We start from the raw sequence: 13,460 nt of genomic DNA on the forward strand, positions 1-13,460 counted from the left end.
GTCAGTTACAGCTCAGCGTCCACTCAGTTACAATCACCCTTCACAGAGCAGAGCCCTTGGGCATTACATGGGTCCACTGTCCCTGATATACCAAGGGCTCAAATCATCCCTCTGCCAACTGGTATTATGTAAAAGCTGCACCAGTGAGCAGTACCCAATTGACAGTATTGTCTTTGTGCAATAGCCTATGGACATTACATTACACTGATTCTCTGTCCCTGACACAGCAGGAGCTCTGCCACAAATCACACATCTGCAAACTGGCTTTGTGCAAAAGCTGACCCTGTAAGAAGTAGCCAAGAGAGGTTATTATCTTTGTGCGATGTAAGCAAGTTTGACATGAAGATCCCTCCTGCATACTAAGTTTAACTAGCCACAAATATTCCTGATCTATGCTGGAAAGGCACAGTAATATCCCTCCCACAAATTAACAGTCCCTACATTTTAAAGGAAAACTCAACTCTCTCCTATAGTTTAACTCAATCCTTAACTTTTTTTTCTCCCTACAATATGGTTCCAGTATTGTGTAGGTACTAGAAACCTGCTTGTACTTTTTAACACTTTCATTTCATTGCCTTGAAATCAAAGGAAGGGATAGCCCACCTACTTTTTTTAAGCTTAACTTCTCAAATACTCTTCAGGGGAATTTGTCTGCCCCTGCAAGACATACCATACACAAAGATAAATCTGTAGTTTACCCTGACAGGTACTGCTGTCAAGTTTAGATCGGCAATTAATCCTGCTAATGTCAGGAGCATAGAAGCTGCTATAAAAAAGACAGAAAGATGTGGAACTGTTTTCCATTGTTTTTGTTGCAGAGAGGAGAACTTAACTCTCCCCTTTCATAGCAAAACAAAGAAATTAGATCAGTCAGGGGTTTAAAGGCAGTTGTCACCTCATCTGACAAATTTACATAAGCGGCATCACAGTATTGAAATGCTAAGCTTTTTATCTGTTAGGATAACTTAAATTTAGTATCAAAGATTTCAGTGACATTTAGAGAAAAGTCAGAAAATATTTTTGCTTGTAAAGTATCAGCATATTTACCATTTTCAAGTCCCCCCAACATACACAAGACAGAACTGCATAAAGGGAGATAGGTGGCAATCACATCAACTAGGTGCAATTATCCTGTTCATAAAAAGGTCTTTTAAGCTTTTTTGTGACATCCTTCCAGAGGGGGGATGCATATCTGGTACACAATAATCCATAGTAAGAATCTCCCACTGACTTTGAGTCAGTCCTTACAATGCTAGAGTGCATGAGCATTTTCTAGTCCACAAAGAAAATGTGACCATCTATGGCAAACAGAATATACAGCTGAATTTACTTTAACATACATGAGTCCTTACATTCATTAAAAACATTAAGAAAGGGAAGTCAGAAGTACTTAACTGTTTAAATGCACGTCTGACTGTGTCGGTCTGTCTGTGTGCATAAATATAAATGTGTGTGTGTGTGTGTGTGTGTGTGTGTGTGTGTGTGTGTGTGTGTGTGTGTGTGTGTGTGTGTATATATATATATATATATATATATATAAAGTATATGGTCAGGATTCAATAAACTCATTGCAGGTTCTGCACAGAGCCTACATGGAGTATATTTGCATATGCAACACTGCTCATGGTGCAGCATCAAGCAGCCTCATGCCATTAATACTAATGATGCATGGTGTACATAAGCAAGCGGCTTGCGCCGATGGTGCAGGTTGTGAAACCTGTACACTGAATGTGGTTCATTCCGCTCAACCTTTTAGTGCCAGTAATATGGTGGGAGGTTGGCATAATGGTTAAGGTGCTTAACTTACAGGCACAAGGTGCAAGGTTTGATTCTCACAGGGGGTAAGTGGCTAGGCTCAAAATGGCCCACAAGGGCAGTTAGTCTAGTACTAATCTATGAACCTATGAACCTATGGTCAAACACTAAACTAATGGGGGTACAAAGGGTCAGCATGCATTTTCTGAAGGATATGAAGTACAGAACAGAAATGTATGTCATTATATATTGAAGCCAATCTTCAGTGATTTCACAGTAAACCACACATTTTACATGGAACAGGTCAAAATATGATGCAAATATCTGGACAATCTGCAAAACTGTGTACAATCTCCCTTTTGTGTTTTATTTTTGTTGTTATTTTTTTTTGGCCAGTGTTTACCCGATGCTCCACTTAGCATAAATATGGCTAGTCGTGCTTAGCTGGTTTGCATGAAGTGTAGCACTGCACAAACTGGTGGAATGGGACCAACCAGGGTATAGACAGGACCCAGACAGCCATATATATATATATATATATATATATATATATATATATATATATAAAAACCAGATGCATTCAATTAATAATATCGGGCAGGGCGCAAACACATTAAGTGGTGTTGCACTATGATTAACAGCGAGAACCTTACAATAACTATTAAGATAACAGATACCATCTAACTAATACCGTGGCAGCAGGTGTTAAGTTTAAATGTGGAGTACAGATGGTCCAGGGTTCTAGTACAGGGTGTGCAAATTTTGTTTCACTGTTATGAGATTGCAGATAATAGTAATGGAGTGCAACATACACAACTGTTTTCTCAACCTTCTTGTAGTAATAGCTGTAAGTGTAGGAGAACCATAGGCATGGTATATTTGACTAGCAGAGTTACGCAAGTGCCTGTATACCAAATAATCTTGAAGTTGCCGTGCTTGCCAGTGTTGCACATTGCTTAACATTATGCAAACATGGTGCCTGCCAGTGCACACCCTTGCTTACTCTATTTGCTCAATGGTAACTAAATATAAATACATATTTTCAAATATTGCAAAACCAAAATCTGCTCACTTTCAGTAAGTGCGGGACATGAAATAGGTGGGAAAACATCAGTATATAAAATGTAATTGGAGGGAAATGATGATTATACATTGAGCTTGAACTATGGCAGGTATGTCAGGAGTTGTTGGAGAGGTGTGCACTTTCAGGTGCACAGGTGGGGTGCCCAGGAGTCCAAAATTTTGTTGGAATCCCAGTTAAGGAGCATAGGCCCCGGTTGCTACAGCAGGACTATTCAGGATCAGAATATAAATCTAAAGCCTGGAATAGTATTCAAAGGGCTTTAACCAGTGCCACAGGTATCTCCTGTACTGGTGAGCACTGCAGACATCACTTTGATGACTTCTGGAGGTGGGAAGCGGGATACCCTTAACATCTGGATCGGGAAATTTTAGACAGAGGACACCCCAAAGATGTGTAAGTATCAATTTCAGTAATTGTAAGAGTTAAAAGCTGAATATAGTTAAGACTGGTATTCATAATGGTGTTCTGTTCTATTTTTTTTCACAGCTGCTGCTGCAGAGTGAGCCTCAAATGTTCGGTCCCATGCTGCACGTTTAGTAAGGATGCAAGAAGCATGTGGTATGTGTGCATCAGAACAGTGCTGGTTAAATAATATTTTAATAATAATAATAATTTGTATACTAATTTTGTATCATTAAAATTTAAGGACCACTTAGGTGGTATTTAATACAGTTGTATCAAATTGCGCATGCATATCCCAACTGTAAAAGAAACTATGCATGCCTTAGTCTGTAGCACAAAGCAATGGTATTATATTTTCAAACAACAGTAAGCATGCATCTCTAAACTGCAAAAGGAAAGTATGCATGCAGATTATGGGTGGCCACGGTTGTGTATCAGTTAGCAGGGTCTATATTATATCCTCGAATGCTTAAGAAAGCGAACGCTGATTTATCGATCTTATTTTTGCAAAACTGCAAAATATCGAAGCAGCAGAAACTCGAATTTTTTCCTAGGGAAAGAATTTGGTTGTCCGTTTCTGTTGCTTCGGTATTTTCAGTGTTATGGTGGAAAGTTACCGGTCGGATTCAGGTAAGTGTGCGATTGTGTGGATGTGAGTGTTAGGGTGATTTAGGTGAGTTAGGGTTAGGGCTGGGGTTAGGTGTGTGTGTGCGATTGAGTGGACATGAGGGTTAGGGCGGATTTAAGTGAGTTAGGGTTAGGGCGCAAGTGAGGTGAGTGTGCAATAGTGACAGACCTTAGGGTTACGGTTTGGGTTAAGGTAAGTGGGTAGTTACTGGTGTGTGCATAGTTTAGTGTAGGGTTAGGTATCACATTTTAGGTGTATGTGTGTGGATTTCTGTTTGTTTGGTGTGCTTGTGTTTTGTGTATGTTTTTTGGATCAGCGATTTTTTTCCCTGGAAAAAAAAATCGCTGATCTGACAGTTCGAGATTGTAAGCTTTCGTTTAAATTAGGTCGATCAATCAGCGTTCGCTTTTTTAAGCATTCGATGATATAATATAGACCCCAGTTAGCATTGTCACCTCAGAGCAAGAGGTTCTCTGGTTTGAGTCTTGGCTGGGGTGCCTTCTGTGTAGAGTCTGCATGTCCTCCCTGCAGTCATGTGGGTCTCCTCCAGGTGCTCTGGTTTCCTCCCACATTCTAAAGACATGGAGTAGGTGGATTGCACAGAATAAATTGTCCATAGGTTTGAGTATGTTTGCGAGTGAGTGGTACGAATGAATTACAGAGACAGGGCTAGCCACCTAGTCATGTAAACCTCTGCTCGAGATGATTGTCACTGCTGAAGTCACACCCCAACTCCATGTGCAAAATGGGAAAAGGGGTTGAGGATGGATGGATGGATGGATGGAGTCTGTAGGGCAAAAGAACAGTGCAGTATATGAGAGTAGTCACTGGTTGTGGTTCAAAAACCACACTTCCCAAATATTCAATACTGTTAGGTTTTCATCCTTATAGAAAGGTAACTTCATGCCTCTATAGCAGTGGCATAAATGACCTTCTGTAAACTGTAAGTGTAATTGGAACACGCATATGTCAAATTATGCACACATCAAGGATTGGTATTGACAGTCTGCACTATAGTGTGCCTCTGTTATAAACTGGGTAGTCTTGGAAGTAAGGAAGAAACTCATTAGGAGTTTGTGGTGTTAAAAGTAAAGATAACAGAATAGAGTCAAATAATTGTATCAATGCTTTGTATGTCACATATCAAGTTACTAATGTTCTGCCCTTTTTTATCTCACCCCAACCCCTTTCTTTCTCTCTCTCTCTTTTTTTTTTAATTTTTTGTTTTTCCCATAGCACAGCGGGGTAGAACTGTCTCTGGGGGTCTACCTTCCCCCACTCCACCAGCTACAGCACCACTGCCCAGCACATATGGTGCAGAACCTGGTAGCACCCCCTTTGCTGCCCCTGCACTACCAGCCCCTCAGGTAGTTCTGACCCAGAGGATAGGCCTGTGGCTGTCTCTGGGAGCAGTGGCAGCAGTGGTGAGTTTATCACCCTTGACAAACTGCTAGGGATGGTGCATAGGATTGTGCACTACACTGTTGGCGCATGCTTACACCGGATGATGCAACTCCTCTCCATCCTCATGCAGAGCATTTGTAGGAGGTGCAGATGTTGGGCATTGCAATCAGTGGTGCAGTGAGGTGATAGTGATGACAGTCCACTGGGTGAGGACTAGAGTCTCACTGTCAACCGCCTCAACGTACATGGGACTGGGATTCTCCACCCTCTCCCCAGCCATCGTGTTCACCCACCTCATGTGCCCTTCACTGTCCCTGTCTCTTGTCTTGTTTGTCTTGTCTGTCTGTAATTGCTTTCTCACCTTCCCACTTACCTCACGCAGACATTCCTTCAGCCTTTCCCCACCATTCCTCTCTCTCAGAAAAAAAGGTCATCTGTTCCACAAACAAAAAAATCGTCCCATATATAGCTCTCCATTTCGCACATGTCTTCATTACACACATGATTCTGTTCAATCCCATATACAACAGATTGTGTTGTGATCACCCCTCTCTCTGGAGGTGACAGTACAAATTCAGACAAATGTATGCATATATATTCATGCTTTATTCTGGAAGAAATTGATAGCTATGGTTCTTTCCTACAGCCTTCCTGCACATTCCTGCATTCCTTTAACTTTGCTGTTCCCCCCTGCTTGCTCCCCATTTCACTATTTTCCTGACTTCCCCATGTCTTTTCTTTAAAGAAGTATTGTGTGATGGCACACACTGTCCACCAAGAAGCAATGGTAAACGGCAGCAATATAAGTAGATATATTTAAAGTATCATGCATACTTGTAAAATTATTACTTCCAGCCATATTCAAACTCAGTACCATCTACCTCCAACACCAATGCATTTAAGCCTGCTGCCACAAAGTCAGTTAGTTAGCAGATATATTTACTACATTCAGTAGTAAGTGACACAGTTTAGGAAAGATTTCCCTTTGTGCTCCCCCAAGCTTGCTTCCCATATCACTAATCTCGTTATTCATTAAATTTGTATGAAGCAGCAGTGCACAGTCCCCTGTAATGTTTTATAAAGCATTATTGCTTGATACTCATTTAGTTTTGTACAACAGTAGTGCAAGTTGTTGCACAATGCTGCGCATCCCACAGCATCAGTAATCAGCGCTACTTCCCTACCAAAATAGTTTAATGTATTGCCTATAGATATACCATTTCCCTAGAAATTAGTGCATTAATTTCTGCAGCCAGAGATTCAGTTAAGTACAGGTGTATATAACCGCAGTTAAGTCTGCCATTTGCTATACACCTGCTAATTAACTGAGTCTGTAGCACCACTTGTTAATTAAATTAATTTTTTTAAATAATAACGAATCAGAGGTATTTAAGAAACCTAGTTTGTTTCAACCTAACATTCATCCTGTAGTCGAAGTATTCTGTAGAAATTGTGAAATGGAAATGTATGAAGCATTTAATAAGGGCAAGCTCAGAAAGAGCTTTTATAATTTGAGTGAAGCTGAGTGCGAAGCATTATATGAGTTGGTAATGATTATGAAGTTGTTGTCAAACCTATGGATAAAGGTGGGGCTACCATTTCATTATAATTATTATCGGGATACTATTTTGCATATGTTATCTGATCTTAATACATGTGATAGGATTGATTATAATCAAGGTGAGAATCTGGTGGGGAGGGTTTGCACTACACTTGAGGATTGTTTACAGAGTAATTTGATTACCTTAGAACTATGTAAATATTTAATGGTGGAGCACCCCTTCATACCTATTTTTCAGAGCCTCCCAAAAATACACAAAGATTTGTTGAGACCTCTCCTAAGGCCAATAGTCTCAGGGAGGGGCTGGCTCACTGAGCCCTTCTCTGTATTTATAGAGAAGAGACTGAGACTGGTCCTAGGTAAACAAAACATTGTTCTGAGAGATACTCAACATTTTGTGGAAGATCTGTATGAGTTTGCTCATGTAAGTGAGCTAGTGATAGGTGATTTTTTTTAATGATGTTAGCTGTAACATCCCTTTTTATAGCAATCTCACACTTACAAGGGCTTGAGATGGTTAAGGATTACCTTTTGACATATAGTGGATATGACGTTAGATTTATTGATTTGGTATGCCTATTTATTGAGAAAGTACTTGAAAATAACACCTTTATGTTTGAAGTTAGGCTGTTTTTACAGTAGGCTGTCATAGCTATGGGCACACCCTGTGCCAATAGCTGCTCCAACATGGTCATGGCCCACTGGGAAACTAGATATGTTCTATGATCCAATGACTATACGCCATATAAAAACTTTTATAGGAGATTTGTTGATGATGTGTTTTGAGTTTGGAGGGGACACTGAAGAAGAAATTGATCTATTTGTAGATTATTTGGGATCAACTACCTCTTTTGTGAGGTTCACTTTTCAATATTCATTTGACTCAATTGATTTTTTTTATGTCTGTATTTATAAAGACTCTAGACAGAAGCTTAATACAATGTTATTTAGAAAGCCCTGTAGGAAGAATGTATTATTTCAGCATAATAGCATGTACTCAGGCTTTGTTTATAAAAACATTTTGAAGAGCCAGTGTATGTGTACAGCAGCAATGAGGGTTTTCAGAGGGACATTCTAAATTTGAAGAGTGAGTTTTTGGAAAGGGGCTATGGGGAGAATGAAGTTAATGTGATATTTAGTGATATACATATTTTTAAAAGACACAGGGCACAAGCCTGTTTTACCAACAAGGCTAGCAATCATATAGTTAAGAAGGGAGGTGTTTCATCTGCAGTACTAAATGTCCTGATATCCCTTTATTACACTAGTGATGTTTGTGCTATCACTGACATTATTAAATCTAATTGGTCAATCCTACTTGTAGATGATTGGTAGGAGATAGTCCTAGTTTTATTTTTAAGAACAAGAAATCTTTGAAGAGATAGCTTTGGTACAATAATAACAACAATTTTATGAGGGTGAAGAATCTGTTGGGCTTGGCTGGGATGCAACGCTGTCACAAGTGTAATTTCTGTTCCTTTATTGACATGTTTACTTCTTTTATACATCCAGTGACATCGGTCATGTTTAGATTTAATGTAAGTGCCAACTGCAACACCAGAAATGTGGTGTATTTGGCCAGCTGCAGGGTCTGTCCCTGTTTTTATGTTGGAAAGATGAATCGTTCATTAATGGAATGCATAATGGAACATATGTATTGTATTCATACTGGGGACTCACAAAGTGCCCTGGCTAAACATTATGTTGATCATGGACAAGAACATTTGTTAAGTTTCAAGTTAATAGAAAATGTTATTATGAGTGAACGTAAAGGTGATTTTAATTTTACAGAGAGTCGTGAACTCTATTGAATCATAAGAGTACAGGCAGATAAGTATCCCGATTTAAATGGTAGGATTTCTTTAAAGCCCGCTGCCAAAGCCAGAGATCTTTTTAGATAATTTAAATGTTTAGTTGGCATTAAGAAGTGTTTGGTTGATTTGAATATATGTTTAGGGTTGATTGGCTATGTTCTTTTATATATATATATATATATATATATATATATATATATATATATAGCTTGCAGAGTTGTCTGATTTAATATGGTCTGATTAAGCACTGAACTAGTGTGAAAGTGCTTATCTATTTTAAAAAACTGCCACTGTTTTATTTGGACTGAAGATTTATTTGGACTACAGTTTCAATTGCCTTTGACTGTGTTTCTGTGCTCTGTGGTTTCAATAGCGATGTTTTGGTTAGTAGCATAGTTCATTCCTTGGGGAGTTATCTCAATATATAATTCCTCATACAACCAAGTGCAACTGAATGTACACTGATATCAAGGCATGACCTGTTATTTGTAAATGTGTTCTATGTAATATATTTGGATGTAGTGCACACTGTGATCACACAACCTATTATGATTATTCCTTGCAAATATATAGGTATGTCCTACCTTTCTGTGTTTCTTGGTCATTCACCAGTTATGTAACCAGTACTCAGAGACATGCAGTATGTAAGCCATTCTATATCATTTACCTTAAAATTTGTGAGGATATTCACTGGGAACACTATGATATGCAGTTACCATCAAATTAATAGATGTTTGGATGCTACAAACAAGCACAGACTGCTGTTTTGGGGGTGAGGCACGATGGTGGGCTCCTGTCATGGAACATTCAAAGGTATAATGTTCTTTCAAGGGAGGTGGATCCAGGCTGATCTACTATTATGGCACAAACAAGGCCGTGTTGCTCTTGTTACTCTCCTTGTTTTGGATCCTGCCAGTTTGATCTTGTGAGGGTGGTGAAGCTTGAAACTGCTTTGTGTCTAATTACTTTCAAACTTATCTCTGTTCTAATATCTCATTACAAATGTATGGTGCTAAACTGAGGGCATACAGTGATCATCATTACTTTGGGGATGTATCGATGTATGAATCTGTTAGTCCTGAGGCCTACTACTTGCTCCTGGACATATACAAGTCAAATAACTCTCTGCTGTCACATGTGACATTAATTTCTGTACAAATCTCCCACCTTGTAGTTGCTTACTGTACCAAGCGATGAAATACAATACAGTACATGTTTAGGACTTACCTTGTAAATGCAGCAGCTGCCACAGTGTTAGTTCAGAGCTGAGTGTGATGCAAACAGTACACAGCCAATACATGGGGAGGTAAAGACTGTGGTTCTGACCTGAGGCTGGCAGAGGTTGTTGAGTTCCTGTATTGTGTCCCTGTCCACCCTGTAGCACTCTACAATGTCCATGTCATGTATGTTGTGATAAGTTAAATGTGGCCTGAAAACTCTTCTCTGTCTCAGCCTAGGCCTATTGGCAGCAGCAGCAGCATTGCCTGTGCCTGTAGCACATACAAATGGAGTTAAGCAGCAGCAGCTCCTAACAATCTGTCTGTGTAGACTTTCTGTGTCTTTACTCCATTACTTTTGAAATCCACAGGATAAAACATCATGGAGTCTAACAGTTGCTTTATAACTTCTTGAATAGCTTGACCAGAATGGTTGATTAGCATGCAATTCAGCTGCTTATGCTGTAAAAACACAGCCTAAGCAAATGCAGTCCATTAATAATCTACTCCATTATAAAAAGGCAACTCTGTAGCTAGCCAAATTGATGGCTAGGATACTTGCTACATGCATGAAAAAGAACACATCGTCTAACGATCAAAATTTAATACAGCAATAAAAACTAAAAGGCAACGCTGTAGAGATATACTCTTTTTCAATGCTTCATAATTACTGACTACAAACTGAATGTATAAACACATACAAGAATTAATTAGCTAGCCTACCACAATTTAATTAAAAGTCAGCTTTTGACAAATAATTAAACTTTAAAGAACCATTTCATAAAATGTACAAAATACATATATACTTGGATGCTGACATATATCAATAAACAAATAGATAAATACACAGACAAAGACACAGCCTGAACTTACACTAAAACAAATCATAAATTATTTTAATAGACTTTAACTTTCATTTATCATTAGACAACAAATAGCCTCTAAGGGTTTCTCTAAACTAAGTCTATAAGCGTTCCTGTTTAACCTTTAATATTGGTTTAATGCTGCACTGACTATTCAAACTTGGTCAAACATCAACTTTAAAAAATGTATCCATTTATATTCTAGAAGTTCAGTTTTCACAATTAAATTACCACCACGTGAATTCAGGTATTTTTTTTTGGAGGACTGTAAATTTATTTTTATGATCTTTTTCTTTCCTCAAAATATGCCTAAATAAGGCATTAGTTTCAGTTCTTCTGCGTACTTCTGAAATATGGGAACTAATTCGATCTTTTAATTTTTGATCACTCTTACCTGTATTAAAATGATCACAGGCTACACAGTTAGCAATATATATAATGTTATCTGTAAAACACGTAGCATAAGTGTTAAATCTAAATCCCTGCTTGGTAATGTGGTGCATAAAAATAAGATCCATATTAACTTCAGTGCAAAAAACACAGTTTAACAGGGTATGGTAACTTTCTTCTTTATATTACAAATATTTATACTGTTCTGTTGTAAATCTTTATAACACAAGTATTGTTTTAAATTCTTTTCGTTCCTCACCCACAATGCTCTTAATTTCAGTATTTGATTGTAGAATTGTCCAATTCTTATTAATAATACATCTAATCATATTCATATGCCTATTATATGTTATAATATACCTTAATTTTCTAGACTGAGAGGAGGTACCATTATTAATATTATCACACCTCCTATCAGAACCATGTAGATAGGGCTTTCCTTGTTCTTCACAACCATCTATTACCATTTATTTAGTTGTATCAATTAAATGTCCATTATATCCCCTAATTTAAAAATCATTGGCCATACTATCCAGCTCTTGTAAAAACCTTTCTTCATTGGTATTTAGTCAAGTAGCTCTCAAAAACTGACTTTTTAATACATTTAGATACACACACACACACACACACACACACACACACACACACACACACACACACACATATATATATATATATATATATATATATATATATGTTTGGGGTGCATGCTGTTAGTATGAACATAGTGGGTAGCTTGAACATTCTTCTTATATATCATAGTGTCAAATTTCATTTCTTTATATATAACGCAGTTATGTAAGAAATTTATTTTTTTTACTAGAAAAATTCTAATGAAAAGGAAGGAATTCAGTAGTAATGTGTAGATATGAAATATAGTTGTTGATACTATTTATATTGCCTGTCCAAGGCAAAAATATATCATCTACAAAATCTTTAAAATAAACTAAATTTCTTTCTCTAAATGCAGTAGCTGCATCGTCACTAAATACATACTCCTCTTCCCATTTCGCAACAACAAGTTAGCATAAGTGTTTGCAAGTGGAGTGCCCATGGCTAGCCCTAGTTGTTGATGGAACAATTCGTTATTAAACAAGAATACATTATTCTGGAGTGCCACTACTAACATAGAATATAATAATTCAACCTTGGTTGCAACAAAGTCAGTATGCAGGCATAAATATTCTCTTATACAATGTATTCCATACCCATTAGGAATAACTGTGAAAAGTGATTTTATATCCATAGTTACTAATATAAGTTCCACAAAACTTTTTTTATATGACCAGCCATTCAAACTAGTAAAAAAATCACTAGTATCCTTAATAAGTCTCTTACTAAACCTTAATATGGGATATAATTGTCTTTCTAAGTATTTGGACAACGCTGAAGTTATCCATATATCTCCACATTCAATAGGTCTCATAGGTGATGTAAACATATTTTTATGTCTTTTTGGCAAACAGTATAGGATGGGTGTCATAGAGTCAGCTATATATAGATAATTATATAATTCAGGTGTAATACAATTCTTCATTAATAAGTCATATAGGAAAGCCTTAACCTTAAAGATAGTGCTATTTAGAAAAAAATGTTTCCACTTTCTTAAATGTATTAGCATCAGAAAGGAGGTTATACATCAATTCATTGTAAAGTTTAACATCCAGTATAACAACTTTACTTCCTTTATCTGCTTATTTTATTGTTATAGCATGGTTCTGACAGAGTTTTTATAAAGCAACTCTTTCAGCATAATTAAGGTTATAAATTCCATAGTGCAGTGACCAGCGGATTTGCGGGATGATTAACAAAGTGTACACACATGTGAGTTACTCCTGATTGCGTCCTGGTAAGTGGTGCGCAAATGTGAGCAGCATTGCTAACATCAGTAAAAATAATACTATATGGAATATAGTGTATTAAAACCTGGGACCATGTGTATGGTAGCCCTACACTTACACCTGTTGTCACAAGAATGTTGAGGAAGCAGTTGTGTATGTTGTACTTCATTGCTGTAAACTGCAATGTCACAGCAGTAAAACAAAGATTGCACACTCTGTACTAGAATCCAGTTCCATCTGTAATTCAGGCTGGGTTTTCACGATGGCCAAGGGCATTAATTGAATATATCCGGTTGCTATCTTTGGACTTCTGCTTCATAGGTGGTCTTCCGCACTTCGTGCAAACTCGATAACAGCCATTAGCTGCTTATGCTATTTCCACCATGTGGCACATCACGCATAAAAGGCAATGAAAAATGGAGAGAAATAAAAAAGAAAAACTTAGTAAAGGACACATATGAGTAAAATAAGTGTCTGCTGTCACATGCTAAGGTACTTTCT

The sequence above is a fragment of the Protopterus annectens genome, chromosome 3.part0, assembly GCF_019279795.1.
Source record: "Protopterus annectens isolate FY-2018-M chromosome 3.part0, PAN1.0, whole genome shotgun sequence".
Taxonomy (NCBI): domain Eukaryota; kingdom Metazoa; phylum Chordata; order Ceratodontiformes; family Protopteridae; genus Protopterus; species Protopterus annectens.